The 15,240-nt window shown below is 53.3% G+C and overlaps 1 protein-coding gene across 4 annotated transcripts in view; it reads left to right on the plus strand.

Annotated features, from left to right (window-relative positions):
* Window positions 1-2,417: 2,417 nt before the first annotated feature.
* The window catches only part of ZNF609 (zinc finger protein 609), a 61,360-nt gene continuing 48,537 nt past the window's right edge, over window positions 2,418-15,240 (plus strand). For 3 of the 4 annotated variants that reach the window (XM_032750299.3, XM_030281566.4, XM_030281564.4), the window contains exon 1: window positions 2,418-2,568. The gene's annotated coding sequence lies outside the window, so the exon portion shown is untranslated. The remainder of the gene's footprint in view (window positions 2,569-15,240) is intronic. The other variant, XM_030281565.4, reaches the window with a different exon arrangement.

The following is a 15,240-nucleotide window of genomic DNA, read 5'->3' on the forward strand; positions in this document are numbered from 1 at the left end:
TGGGATTTGTCTTCTGGCTCCATTTGCTGCCTGTGGGATCTCTGAGCTGCTGGAAATGATGGGGCTGGATCCAATGGCCACCCACATTATTTCTCACTGGGAAAACCCTCGCGGGTGTTTCAGTTCTGAGCTGCCTGCAATTGGCACAAAGTTTATGGTGTGGGAGCTGTTGTTCAGTGTGGCCAAGGGGTAATAGGATTCTCCTGCTTCCTTCCTCCTCTGGCTGCATCCCCCTCCCCCTGTCCCTTGTGTCCCACCGCTGGGGTCCAGTCAGCTGTGCTGGGATTCCTGGAGACTTCCCTATACTCTTCTTACATGGAGATCCTACTGTCCTGGTGGACGTCCCTTGAGAGTGATGGAGAATATCTATGGTGCCAACAGGAGCAGAGCTGGAGAGGGATGGAGGGCTTGGGGAGTCATCCGGGGGTCCTGGTGCCTTGGGAACCAGGAGGCAGGAGAGGCCTTCCTCGTGGGCTGTGTGGGAGAGGTGGGACACGGGGCTGGAAGTCAGCACCCAGAGGGGAGGTGCCAGGCTGGCTCCAGGTGCTGCAGCTTCTGCTCCTGTCCCACGAGTGCAGCACCATCAGACAGGACCTTGGCGCAGTGGGATCTTGTTCCAACTCTGTGATCCCACAAATCCCACCTTCCCATTACACCCAGTGCCTGTTAAAATCCCCATCCCAAGAGACTGCTTCCCCAGATGGGTCACTCATCCCATGCCTGGGCCAGGCCTTAGTACGAGCCCATGATTTGGCTCCATATTAAACCAGATCCATCTCCTGCATCCGCCTCTGACAGTGGCTGCTGCCTTGTCACCTCCCTGTCCTTTATCACTCACAGCTCACGGCTACCTGGTGCCTGCAGGTTTCATCCCTAAGGGTTTCACGTCCACCATCGTCTATAGGATTCTGTGGGATCTCCAGCAGCCACAGGCAGGCTGGATCACAGGCCCTGCTCGTGGTGATGGCAAAACGTCCTTGGAGCGATGCTGAGATCTTTCCCAACAGAGCTGCCTTGCCTGGCAGGGGTTTTATTTTCCTCCTGTGTTAGTGGCATCACAGTTTTGCCAGGAAAGATGCACTGACCCATCCCTGGTTCATCCTGCATTCCTGTCTGACGCTGGTTCTTCCACCCTTGGAAGCACCATTCCTGATCTGAGATTTGCTGAACATTGACACCAAATTCCCATAAAACCTTTTACCCAGTCCTTGAAAATTACTCAGTAAAAACTGACCTGCTTTTGTTAATACAGGTTTTCTTGGAGCCTGCTAGCATTGGCTCTGTGGTGTGCGAGAGCAGTTTCTCCTCATCAGGATTTCTCCTTTTTCTCTCTTTTGGGCTGTAAGAATTTTCATGCCTCTTTCCCCGTTGATTTAAACATCTTCTGGCTCCCTCCCAACTTCCCTAGCCCCAGAAGCTGGTGGGGCACCCAAATCTCTGGCCTTCTTGGCATCACCTCCCTTGCCAGGGGTTTGGGTCTTGTGTTGTCCTTGCTTGGGGCAAAAAGCATCAGAAGAAATTGGCATCTCCTTTGGCGCTCTCCCAAAACCACACCGGATGGTGACACACACAAGGAATGGTGGCACCTCTTCGGGCTGGAATACTTACAGCAGACCCTGGCTGGATGGATGGAGTTGGTGCTGAGCTCTCCCTCTGCAGATTCATGCGTGTTCCTGCTCCATGCTCAGCACTGACGGATGCCAGCTGCGATCCTGCATCCCCCATTGGCACAGCTTGCTGCACTGGTTCATCTTCCTGGTTTTGGGGTGTCATGGAGACAGGACTGGCACATCCCCACTGAGCTGAACCGAAATTTCCTCACCGAACAGTGGGGCTGATGCTGAGGCTTTGGGAAAAGGAGCAGAAGTTTTGGATTGTCTGGGGTCTAGGGTTGAGAGGAGATGGAATTTCCTCCCTGGTCAGCAGGGCCTGTGCTGAGGCTTTAGGTGGGAAGTAGAGAGTTTAGGGGACATGTCACCTCCAGGGCATGAGAACGGCTGGGGACCCAGGTGCTCTTTCTGTCCAGAAGAGTGTTTGGAGAGGAAAAGTGGCAGTGTGGGGCACAATGTGGTGGATTTTGAGGTAAGTGTGGATGCCCCCGGGGTGGTGATGACTCCCGCGCCCTGCCTTTCGGAGCTGGCTCTGGGAGCTAAAAGCGTGGCCTTGGGGGGGCCGTGCTGGGCTGAGGTCTCACAGGACACCGCTCAGATCGTGAAACACCCCCGAAAGATTCCCCCCGCCATTTCCGAGGAGGCATGACGGCGGCTCCGGCTCCTAAGGCAGGCAACGATCCGCTCCGGGCTTTGTCTGTCCCCGACTCCCGATGCTTCATGCGGTGCATCCGCTCCGTGTTTTTCCGCCGCCCGGGGACGCCGCTCCACGTTCCGCCCTCCGCGTTTTGCGCCGCGTCCGCCCCGCCCCGCCCGGCGGACCCGGCGCGGCCTGCGCGGCGCGGCCTCAGCGCGTGGCGGCCCCGGCCGGCCCGGCCCGGCCCCGGCCCCGGCCCGCAGCGCCGGCCCCGGCGCGACCCTCATGGAGCGCACCTAGGGCGGATACCCCAGCGACCGGGTGAGTGCGCGCCCGGCCGGGCCCACGCCACGCCGCCCCGCCGCGGGTGGGGGGGGGGGTGTGTGTGGGGGGGTGGCGGTCGGGGCTCCCCTCGGGCCTCGGCCACCCCCCCCCCCCCCCCCGCCCCTTCTGCACGGGCTGGGCCCGGGCCGCCGCCGCGAGCCGTGACCGCTGGGACGGGGATATGTTCCCTCCCCTGTTCTTCCTTGTGACCCCCGGGAAGGCGGCTGTGCCCTCCCCCACTCCCCCCCGCCCCCCCCGCGATTCCCTCCGTTTCCCTTACGGACGGGGATCCGAGTACCCCTCCCCCGGGAACATTGGGAACGGGAGTTTCAATGCCCCCCCCCCCCGCCTTGTGCCCCCTGGGAATGGGGCTGTGTGCCCCCCCGGTCCCTTGGGGAGTCTGTGTGCCCCTCCACCTCTGCGACCACTGGGGACGAGGATATCTGCCTCCCCCCCCCTCATCTCTGGCCGTGGGGGTGGAGCTCGGGGAGCCTCCCCCGGACCGCTGGGGACGCGGGTCTGAGCCCTCGCCCCCCCTCCCCGGGCCCGGGGCGGTTGCGGGTGCCTCCCGCGGCCGTTGGGACGGAGCCCCGCGGGTGTTGCGGCCGTTGGGGTCGGGTCCCCCCGGGGCTGCGAGCTCCGCCTTCGCCGTCGCGGGGGTCCCCATGGCTGGGAGGGGATGGCCCCTGCGTGGGGTCACCGTCATGCCGGGTTGTGTGGGAAGGATGGGGGCTGCGGGGGGTGATGCGGGCGGGCAGGAGGTTCTCGAGGGGATAGCGGTGTTCCTGGGCGGAGGCGGGAGCCACCCCTCTTGACCCCCGTCTCTGTGCAGGGAGGGTTTGGGGGGCACAAGGAGCAGAGGGACAGCGCGAACGGAGGTTCCCTGGACCTCAGCTCTTTTGTGGTGCCGGTAGGGGGTTCTCCGCACAAATCCCGGAAGATTGAATGTTCCCCGACGCGTTTAGCGAGTCCCTGTGAGTTTGGGGCGGGCTAGACCCCGAGAGCGGAGCCCCTCCGGGCATCACCCCGGGGCCGGGCCGTGTGCCGGTGGCCGTGTGCCGCAGTACGAGCCACCCTCCTTCAAGTCCTTCGAGCCCCCGTTGGCCAGTGGGGCCGATCTGGAGGTGACCCCGCCGGTGACAACGTGGCCGGGTGTCCCGCGAGGGCTGGGGCGGCCGGCGGGCCGAGCGCTCCTGCCGTGCGCTCTCCCGCCCGTTGTGTACACGGGGAAGGTCACAGGTTCAGGTCTGGTCTGCGAGACTTGGCTCCCCTCCATCTCCCAGCAGCCTTCCTTTTGCCTTTCCTTTCCTTTTTCCCCCGCTTTCTGGGAAGGCCCTTTCCCTTGGAGGAGGCTTTAGAGACTCATTTTCGAAAGTGTGCACCGAATAGCCCAGTGGGTTCTTTCCCCCTCCTCCGGAATGTCCGAGGATGCCAGTGTTGGGGCTGGCTTTTGGGCTCCATCGTGTGCAGGCAGTTCCTCGCCTGGACATCCTCAGGAAAACCTATTTCCACGCTTTGTGCGATGACTCCAGCATCAGATTATGCCGCACATTTCTAGCTCTTTGTTGGCAGTACGCGACCGCACATGCACGGCACTCAGAAAATCCAGGCGGCTGATTTTATTGATTAGCTCTCGACCAAAAATAATTTATATTTTATGATTTTGAAGCTGTTTCAGTCGCAAAACACAAATCCTTGCCTTTTTACACCCTTGTTCATCCAGTGAGGTTCCCCCCTCTCCTGTGAGGAGGAGAAGGGAGATGTGCACAGCACCAGGAGTGTGGCGTCTCTGTGGTGGAAAAGGACAAGGATTTAATGTTTCACCTGGACTGGCCTGGCATGCAGGGCAAGGGCTGCCTCTGGTTAGAGCCACTGGAGGAAATTAATTATAAAGCAAGTTGGAATGACCTGTAATTGAGTATGGCCAGAGCACAGGGAGGGGGTTTTATTCCTTTCTCCAAGCCAGGCCCTCTTACTTGGTCTGTGTGTTTGGTGAGTCACCATTAGGCTCGATAGCCTCAGGGGCCAGTGTGTGTGTGCATGGATGTGTCTCTTAACATACTTGTTATCTCTCTTCGTGCTGAAAGTGGTGTGATTTTTTTGAGGGGGATCCATCTGTCTGTCTGGGGCCCTGTGCTGGGTGGTAGCCCCAAACAATCCCTCCCTTGCCTCAGCTGCAAAGTCCCCTAACACTTCCTTGCACCTGGCTTGTCTTATGCCTGTGGTGATGACATCGCTTCTTCTGCCTCAAAAGTTTTTCCCTGTAAATTAAGCTGAAAAGCTTTCTGGGAAGAAAGGGCTCACAAAGGTGGTTGAGGTGCTCTCACATGGTGTTGGATCTACCCAACAGCTTGTGTGTGTGTTTATTTTGAATTAACAAGAAGGACAGACTAGAGTTCACTCCGTCTGGTTTATTCTCTTGGAGAACAGGACTGCCTTGAATCAAAAATTGCCTCCAGGTTATATTTACAGTGTATCCTTAATTGTGATTGCATAAATTAAAGAAAACCAGGAGCTACCTCGGCTTTTGAGCGCTTCCATGTGGGTATCATTCCCCAGACAAAGTCGATACCTGCGTGTTGTGTCTGGGCCTTGACAGGTGGGACACCCACAATTGGGATCCCACTTCTGGGCTCAGCTGATGGTGGTTGAGGACCAAAGTCAAGTGTGGTGCCTGATTTAACTGACATTTCCAGGCTGTAGGGATCTTTTTCTGCATGCTTGTGGTGGGAAGAGTCTTGAGCTCGACCTTGGCTGTGCTGGGAGTGGGAATGCAACTCGGCACTGTCCCACTGCGCCCCGCGCAGCGCGTCTCTGGCTGGGATTAGGGCCTGTGGGCGCTGATGCAATACTAGTCCCAGATGTAATGCAATAAGCCTCTTTGTCCCCTTTATCCAGAGCATTATGTAAATAAGATGTATTTATGGTCCCAGGTATGTTGTTCCGGGGCTGTGTGACATCCTGCGTGCGCAGCGATGCCCTTTGAGCGTTGGCTTCGTTGCAGGTGTTCCTGGCCAGAGACGGGGACCTGCTGGGGGCAGATGCTTCTGTGGCACATGCCAGCTCCCTATGGAGAGGAGGTGAGGTTCCAGGTGACCTTGCCAGGAGCCGGTGGCAGTCTAAGTGTGCTCAGTTGCTTGTACGTGATGAAGGCAGCGAGTGGATCGGTGCTGGAGTCTGTGGGGTGGCTGCCCACTGAGGTCATGGAGAAATCCATGGTAATCATACTAGGCTTCCTGCAGGATATGGACTGCTGGTTCCCCAGCCTTGGGGGTTTCTGAGTCATGTGTCTGTTCTGAAACCTGTGTTCCATTGCAACTGATGGTGGTTTGTGGAGGTATTTTTTGGGCAGCGCCAAAGCCTCTGAAGCGCCTGGAAATGGCCCGAGCTGTTTGCAGTTCTTCCGTGACTCCTCTTGTGATGCTTCATGGGCTCTCTGGGCATAGGGAGAGCTTGTCATTTTCTCTTGGATCTTGCCTGCTTACCAAGGAAGGTCCTAATTTGAGTGCTTGGGTGGAGGGATGAGGATGCATTGCATGGGGGGTGCTTGACTCCGTCAGGGTTTGGAGTTGGGGTGGTGGTGTGCTGAGCCCATGTAGGTGTGAAGGACCTTTTCTAAGATTGGGGTTAAGTTGATGAGCTGGCTTAGAGCATGCAACTGTCCTGGGAGCTCATTGGTGGCCACATGTGGCTCCTGAACCAGAGCTTTGGCCACCCTGGCAGCAACCAGTCTGCTTTATGTCCCCATGTTGGATTGACATAGATGAGGAAGGGTGTTCCTTTGTGTTGGGAAAGGGCAGGAAAAGAGATCTCACTGGGATATGGCTTATTTTGCCATGCAGATGCACTTTCCTGCTACTGAGGGTCGGTGCCTTGAGGTATGATATTGTGTCACAGGAAGGAGTGAGGTTGAGCTTGAACAATCTCACAATCTTAGTAAGAAAATAGGGAATGGTTGCCTGACCAGGAAACTTGCTCTGGGATTCCAGTTCCTCTTGTGATTGATTTTTTTCTTTAAAGGAAACCAATTCCCATCTGCATTTGGGTGAAAAATCAGTTTTTATGACGAGCCCAAGAGGTTGTTTTGTTTTCGCTGCAGCTGAGTGTCCTTCACATGCACAAAACCCACTGACGTAGCTGCTGAGCGTCAGCTCAGATGTGGTGTGAGGGGTATGAAAGGATGCAAGTGCGTTTTTTTGTGGATGAATAAGGATAATTTCAGGACAACCTTGATATTTTGTATTGAAACATTAAATGCCCAACTTCTACAATTTATTGCCATGTTCATGGTGTAAGAAAAGGAAAGATGATGTTCCTTTATGCTTCTCTTTCCACAAGCACAGAAAGGTTTTGTGGCATTGGATTTTTCCTCTAAGCTGTTCTTGGACCGCTCATTCTTCCAGTGGCTAGAATGATGAGACCTCTACAGTGCTCCATCATATGTGATGGGGCTACGCTGATTTAATGATAACAAAATTGATTTTAATGAATTTGCTGAGCCCATTTGTGCTTTGGATTGGCAGAGTGTTGTTGGTTCAAGTGGGTCCAGAGATTTGACTTGGAGTTTTCCTAGTGCTTCTCCAGGGGGATGAAGGGTGGATCAGGAGGAGCGCGCTGTGCGGCTTGGGAGGAGTGAAAAGGAGGTGTGTAATGACTTCACTGACAGGAACCACTATGAATCCAATAGGAGAGGAAGAATCTTGCTCATCTCTGGGAGAACTCATTCTCCTTTCCCAAAGGTTTAGTAGCCTTGTTGAAATTTCTTCTCGTCCTGAGGATTTCTTGTTTGGCTTTGAGGTGTTTTCACATCTCATCTGTACATCCGCTCTATATCCATTGCCACAAGTAATTCCAAGTGCACTAGGACTCCCCAAATAAGCCCAGCCTGCTTTGATGCATGGTTTTCATTGGGTTTTATTGTATTCCTGTGCGCTGGCTAATTCACAAAATTCGGCAATTTGCAATGGGTCATTAGCACGAATTAGCAACTTTCTGATGGATATCAGAGTTCCACAAATGTGCCGTATTAATCTGGGAGATACACCTATTTATTATCCCTCCCAGGGAAAAAAAAGGGATTTCTCGGCATGGTTCTTGCTCTGCTTGCATTTGTCCCTGTCTGCATCTGCCTTCCCTCCTCCTTTACTTCACAGTCTGGTTGTTTTTTTCCCAAAGTGTTCCCAGGCTGATGATGTGACAGGAAGAAGGATTACAGCCGCACGCACTGGCCTTGCTACAAAGGGAGCCTCAGCTTTGGGAGCCAAGGTGCCCTAATTGGTTATCGAATGAAGGGAATTAAAGGCATTAATAGGTGAAGTGGCAGCTCCTTCGGTTTTGGAGCAGTGGAGAGATGTTCATCGTCTTCTGAAGGCTGGGAAACAGCCAAGGCTGGCTGCATGCTCTGCTTCTAAAAGGAAGGATAAAGGAAATAAAGCCCAGAAGCTGTTCCTTCCCTGGGGGCAGCAAATCAATGGCCATCCGTCCTCTCTGACCCACGCTGCTGTGCCCCTCTCCTGTCAAGGCAGGGCTTTGTCTGGGAGACACCGATCAGTTGGGGTCACTCCAGTGCTCTTCCTTTGGGTGAAGAAGATGGAAAGGAGATGTTGACTTTGGTGCAGTGTGGCACTGCAGCCGATGGTTTGCTGTTCCTGTCTCCCTCTGTGGAGGGTGATCCTTGTTGGATTACCTGCATCTCTGCAACCATGAGAACCCAGTTTGGGACTGGGCCAGCGATGGGCCTGGGGGACAGCAGATCAACCAGGAGCAAAGTGAGGAGCCACGCTGCCTCCGGAGCCCCGTGAGAAAAGTGAGCAAATGGCTGGTTCAGTAGTGCCCACCCTGCTCCCACCAACACCCTGAGCTTGGGATGCTGCCAACAACTGGGTGCCTTCCTGCATTCCTGCTGACAGCGTCGGGTGAGCAGGGGAAAAGGGCAAGCTCCCTTTTCTGGCGCTTACTCTAGTGGTTATTTATGCCCACTGGTTGTCTTTGGTCTTCGCCAGGTCTTCTTTCCTCCTGTCTCCGTGACTGATGCTTCGAGGATCTTTCCTGGTCACATCCGTCTTGCTGCTTCCTCTCACTGCTGGCGATCTTCCAGCCTCCGTGGAGTGCTGAAGTTTGGGAACCTCTTGGGTTATTTTTATGTGCCCTCTACTCCCTTCTAGGCTGCGCAGAAGGACAGGCCACCAGTTCAGATACCTTTAAGCCTCCCATAAATCAGTTCACTTCTGTGTTGGGGTTAGCAAGGATGTAACTGAACTGGTTTTAAATCCACACGGCTCTTCCACTTTCCCAGTCAAAACCAGCTCAGTTCAAGGGACAGTCATTCCCCAGGTTTATCACTATGGGAAGCATTGCAATGCCAAGCAGATTGGCTCAGATGTCTCATTTTGAGTGTTTAATGTTATTTTTGGCACCAGCCAGCAGCGACACGGCTGGCTGGGCTCAACAAGAATGGCCTTTGTGGTGGTAGAGGAACACCGGGGCCGTGTCTGGTGCTGCCGGAATGCACTGGCTTGTCTGGGGTGGACTCACCCAAAGGGCTTCTGTGTTAATCCTGGCTGCTTATTGCTCATGGTGTTGCTTTGCTTTTGCTGCTGTGTAGCTGCCAGTGGTCTGTGTGTCAGCCTTTGACAGCCAAAGTCTGTGGTGCCGCTGCTCTACTCCTCTGGCACTGCCAGTGCCTGCTGGGCACCTTCTGGGTGCCAGTGATGCCATGACACCCACAGGGTGGCACATGAGGATCATGGGGCAAAGCAGATGCAAATTTTGGGTGAAGATTGGGCTGTGTTTCTGATTCTTGTTAAACCAACGTGTGCAGGTCTGGGCATGGCAGTTACACAGTGGTGTCTTCCAGTATGCAGACACAACAGTGAGGGGTTAATCCTTGCTGGGCAGCCCTGATTCAGGGTAGATTTAAGAGCTGAGCTTGCAGGAAGGAAGCTGCTCTGTCCTTTTATCTACTGAATACTTTTTCTCCCACACATGTGGATTTTTCAGTTCCTCTTTTCTTATACAGCAGAAAGTTTAGACGCTGGGCATCAGTTTGCACTTGTGGATTTGGATAAGATTTGGGCCATATTCAGCTGCCTGAGATTTTAGGGTCTGCAAGGTCATGTTTGCTGGAAGATGTCTATCCTGGCATTTTTGGATGAACAGGCTGTGATCCAGAGCCTGAGCCTTGCTACTGCTCATCACCATGGCAAAGGCTTAGGAAGGGGATGTGGCTCACTCAGGAAGGACCCTGCTGTCAGAGCTGTAACAAAGCACTGGCATGGCTCTTGCCTTCTCATGCTGTGCTTGATGCTCCTCCAGTCTATGCCACTGTGTTGTCCAAGCACCATGGCCTTTCCTGCAAACCTGGCTCCTGCCTGGCAGGAGGTCAGTCAGCTCTTTGCAGGGTCACTGTGTGTGGAAGAATATTGCTGGATGACTTAACAGCATCTACAAAGAGGAACCATATGGAGAAGTCAAGGGGCAACAGATAAAAATTGCACTGCGAGAGGTTTCATATTAACATAAGAAAGACATATTTTACAGCCATTCCTTGGAATAACACCCTCCAGGACACAGTAAGGATCCATGCTTGTGGAGGTTTTCCAGATGTGACTGGGCAGGGCGCTAGGTAATCGCACCTGATCTCCCTTTTTCTCAGAAGGTTGGAGCAGATGTCCTTTCAAGGTCCTTTCCAACCTGCTCTGCTCTATGGTTCTGTGACCTGACTCATGAAGACACATATGTTCAAGCTTGTGTGTAACAATTGTGCTTGCTCAGCTTCCCAGTGAAAAAGTGACTCCAGCAGTGCAATTCAGCAGAGAGCGAGCAGATGTTCTGAGAAGGGGCTGTTTGCCAGCCACCCTTCACAGGAACGGAATGGAGGATTTGGTGTAGGTATCAATGTGCCTCCTGCTTGACCTGAGGACCATGTGCTGAGGACCATGTGATGGTACTCTTGCTGATAATTTTCTTGAAATATGAAACTCTTGGACTTCCTTGTGAGTTGGTGGAAGAAATGTGAGCTGTGTTTTATTCAGAAGTACATACAGAAGTGGTACCTTGAAAAAAATGCACAAGAGAGACATCAGAATCAAATAATTGTAAATTTGGAGAACTGCAGAGTCTCAAGGCACTAATAGACAAAAAATTGGACTTTGGTGATGATACTTGCAAAACTGATGGAAGATTAAAGAGGTACTTGTTCCAGTTTTCCCCATTTCATGGTATAAAGGAAAACCTGAAACTCTTGGTTCTCTTTGTGTTCCCTCCTTTTTGTGTGCCTCATGTATCAGGACTGTGTATAGTCTGTTGGGAGCTGAGGGAAGTGAGGAGTTCTCAAGAGGGTATCTTTGCTAGTCAGACACATTCAAGAACCCTGGGTTTTTCCACCCTATGTCGAGTTGATCCTCATTCTCTTGAGGACACTTGAGGAAGTGTCAATAAGAAGCAGACGCTAGGTTTTAGCTTATTCTGGTATTTTCTTCAAACACACTGGCACAGTGTGTTTATATTTTGTATTGACAGCTTTGTTGGACATTGTCACGTGCTGCAGTTGTGTGGAGTTTTGCTAGAAAAGTCATGTTTTAAGGTCATGAGTGAATGGGAGTGGGTGTGAGGTTGATTTTGATCCCAGGAGCATCTTTTGCCTGATGATGAACGTGAAGTTGAGGTCTGAGTATGTATTTGGGAGCAGGTGGGTGTTGTGGCTGATAAGTGTTTGGAGTTTTGCTTCAGGCAGGGTGATTGCCTGGCTGCCCTGCCCAGAAGTGGTTTCTGCTCACCTCTCCACTTTCCTCCATCCTCCAGCCTCTTCCAGTGACCTTATATGTCCGGCTTTTTTCATGCCTGGACTGTAGAGTTTCAAGCTTTTCTCAAGAATGCCAACAAATGACTCATCGCTCTAGTGCTGCCCTGTCTCAGGTTCATCTCCAGTGTCAAGGCTCAGCCTTCAGAAACTTGGGAGTCCTGGCCTAACTTTGTTGGCATCTCTCTCAACGCTCTGGCTGCAGTGCATGCTGGAAGATGTAGTCTTGTTGGGGTGCACCTCCATATTAAAAAAAGAAGGGTGGCTCCATTTTATTCAAATTGGGTTCAGCCTTCTCCCTCCTGGCAGCCTGCTGACACTGTCCCACTCAGCCCTGAGAGCCACTGAAGTTCTCCGGGCGCCTTGTGTGAGTGCAGAGGCGGGAGCACAACTCCTCCATTCAAAATCTTGCTTAATTCCACATTGAACAGCCTGTTTTGAAGCTCTGCGCCTCGGCGTGTTTTGCAACAGCTCGGACTCCCGCAGGGCGCAGGCGGTGGAGGGATCCTGCCCCCGTTGGGTGGCAGTTCTGGAGGGTGTCATGGCAAATCTCCTTTGTCTGCTACAGCCTGACTGATGTCTGGGGGAGAGTGAACCCTCCTCCCCTGCGTGATTTCTTGAGCTGAAAGCAGCAAGTGAGTGAGGAAGCTCCTTTGTGCAGATTTCTCCGTCTCCTCTTGTTCGTGCCAGCTGGCTCGCGTTCAACATTTCTCTTTTTTTCTCTCTCTCTTTTTTTCTCTTCTCTCTCCCCCAGCTCTAGAGAGAGGGGGCAGGGAGAAAGGGAACATCTTAAAAAGAAATCTGCAGAAAAGACATGGGAGTTACTTAACAAAAATCCAACCCAAACAAGCCCAGCTGGGGGATTACAGGCACGGTGGTAGGAGCTGAGTGGGGAATGAGTGCAGCAGCGTGGGGAAGGCAATGTGTCGTCCTCCCCCCCGCCACCTCCCCGAGTTTCTTTAGTCGTAAAAGGAAACAAAAAGGGATCTCATGCAGAGGCAGTGGATGGGGAGAGCAGCCGACTGGCTGCCAGCAGCTGGAGGAAGGGCCTCGGCACTGCAGCCCCTAGTGCTGCTGCCTCAGCTGGGGGCTTGTGGGGAGCCCTTTGGGGGTTTGGCAGGCTGGGGGGGCATCCCTTCTAGGCCACTGCCTTTGGCTCTTTAGGGAGGGAGCAGAGGGCTCTGCTCTCATGGGTCGCTGCTGGCCAGAGCAACCATCTCACCAAACCCTGCCTTGTGCCCGCTGGAGGAAATGCTGCATCCTGCAGATTTTTCTCCCCCCTTCCCTGTCCTCTTTGCCGCTCCTTCTTGTGGGCATTCCTGAAAGTTAATCAGGGTGAAAATTGCAGTCAGTCATGTCTGGAAGCCACCAGAGGCTAATCCTGGAGCGCTGCAGGCTGGAGCACATGGCTATGAGACAGTCTCCCTATGTGTGGGCTGGCTGCTGCCAGGAGAAGAGCTTTCTCCTACATCTTGTCGCCCTTGGGCGGTCAATCCTTCCCAGCTTTGGTCTCCTGGCCTCCAGTAACCAGCAGAGAAAGCCGGAGTGGCGCGGGTTCGGCAGGTTCTGAGCATCCTCCACTGGTTTTAGCACATAGAGCCAGGGGCTGGCACATTTCCTTGCTGCCTTTTGGAAGTGGAGTTGTTCTGGTGGAAGAGCTGTCTCTAGGTGTGTGTGCAGCCCTGAAAGTGAACTTTCAGGTTTGTGTCTGAATATGGTTTGGCTCTATCCCAGCCCGTAGATGTGGATTATAGAGGTCTCAGCACCTAATGGAGCTGAATTATTCATGTCTGGTGCTGTGTGTGTGCAGCATTCCCAAGCAGAAAGCTGTCTCCTTGTAGGATCTGCGCTCCAGGACTGCTCTTAAAACGCTTTGTTGGCAGGTCTCCAGGCCAACAAGTGAGCACATGCTTTTCATGTTGTGCGGGGATCAATCCTGCGATGGCAGGAGGTAAGGGGAAGGACACGTTTACAGCTGAATCAATCTCCTCGCTCTGTTTTTTGAGATGCTGTGATTTGTGGCAGTGTTACTCCCCCGGCAGGAGAGTGGGAAGGATCTGGATACCACCCGGTGCTTCTCCTGCTTGGGCAAAGGAGGCAGTGGGAGAGGCACCTCTTTCTCTGGGCCATGGGGTGTGGTAGCCAGGGGCTCCTGTGCACCTAAAATAATGATAGTGTGTCAAGTTGGGGTTCCTTTGGGCCTGGCTTGGGAGAGGGACTCCAGATGCTCCACTGCCTGCAGAGGCTGAGCCTGCAGTAGTGGAGTAGAGAAATGGGGAACTGGGATGGGAATTTTGGGGAGGGAAAAAGCTGTGGGAAATGCTTTTTTTAGAGCCATGTGCAATGGAGCATATTCAGGAGATCCCCCCCAGATCACATTCCAGGGTCCCAGCCTCCAGCTCTGCTCTGGAAAGGGCTGATCCCTGCCCCAGTCCCTCTTCCTGTGGTGGCATGTCTTGAGTTCTCTGCCTCACTCTCGTCACAACGTGCCTTTACCCTACTCTTGCCAACCCAGCATGTTCCTGTCCGTCCTGTTTGTGGTTCCCTTCTGTCTGCATTAGCAGAGCCTGGGCTCCCTTGGCACCTCCTCCGTAGGGTGAGGGTTTTTGCTCCTCTTGTTTTCTAACCCTTTGATTGTTCCTGGCTCTCCAATTGCTGGGGACCCAGCGGACTTCTGGGCTCCTTCTTCCTTTTGTTGTGGTAGGAATTGGCAAAAGCTGCTGCTGTTTGCAGAGTTTCAGACTCAAGTCCTGCTCATCTGCTGTCCTTATTCCATATGTATAAATAATACTTATGGAGATGTGTGTGCGTGTGTATGTGCACGTTTGGAGCAGCAAGGTGAATTGAATTCCGTGGTGGGAGTGGAGAGCTGGCCACGCTGGCATTGTGCAGGTGTTGCATGGAGCAGGTGATGCGATGTATGTTGCAGTACTACCCTGCAGATTGTCTGTTGTTTTCCTGTCATTGCAAGGTCAGATCCTTGTCTGCTTTTCCCTCGGACCTGAGCTCGCCGTGCCTCTTTGCCTGCTCCAGCTTTGGATCAGGAACTCTTGAATTTGGAGACTGAACTGCATCCTCTGCTGTCAGCTCCTGTGGGTTTTTCCTGGGCATCTGTGGTCATCAGTGGCCCACTGGTTCACTGGGATTGTTCCTGGATTCCGTGCCTCAGTTTAGGGCTGGGAAGGGACTCCCAAAAATCAGCTTGTTACTGGCTCTGCCCACCTGCACAAAGGAATTGCCTTGGATCCATGACACGAAGAGTGTCATGCAGGGATGAGGTGGTCACTGCTGATTGTGGGCCCCATCAGTGATTTGGAGAGAGACCCTGGAGAGGCAGGTTGATGGGATTGGACACACCAGCTTGGAACTGGGGAGCAGGTGCTGGAGCAGGAGTAGGAAGAGGAGGAGGAGTAGGCGGCCATGGAAACACGCAGGTCAGCTTTGGGAAGCCTTTAGCGACTCTGGTGCACAAAGTGATCTCCTGATTCGGCACTTTCCCTGCCACTGAAATGAGAGGTCAGTGCTTTTCATTTCCAGCTTGCACGCAAGCCCCCCAGCTCCTGGGGTTAAAAATCTCTGTAATGACCTGTCAGAGAGCGGATTATTAGCTGTACAGAGCTGAGGATGCTGTGGGGAGCAGATGGAAAATGGTCTGGCTGCGGCAGCCTGGCTGATGAAAGAATCCCTGGCATTTTTACAGTGTTTGTGTCTCTGGAAACGCACCGTGAAGCTGCTTTCCAGGCTCCTGCCTGGTGGGGTTTGAAGAAATTTTTGTGTGTGTGTGGTGTGAGGCTTTTTGGGGGTTGTTTTTTTTTGTTTGTTTGTTTGGTTTTTTTCCCCTTCTCATTTCTCTTTAAGTCACCTGTTTT

The sequence above is a fragment of the Taeniopygia guttata genome, chromosome 10 (genome assembly GCF_048771995.1).
Source record: "Taeniopygia guttata chromosome 10, bTaeGut7.mat, whole genome shotgun sequence".
NCBI lineage: Eukaryota > Metazoa > Chordata > Aves > Passeriformes > Estrildidae > Taeniopygia > Taeniopygia guttata.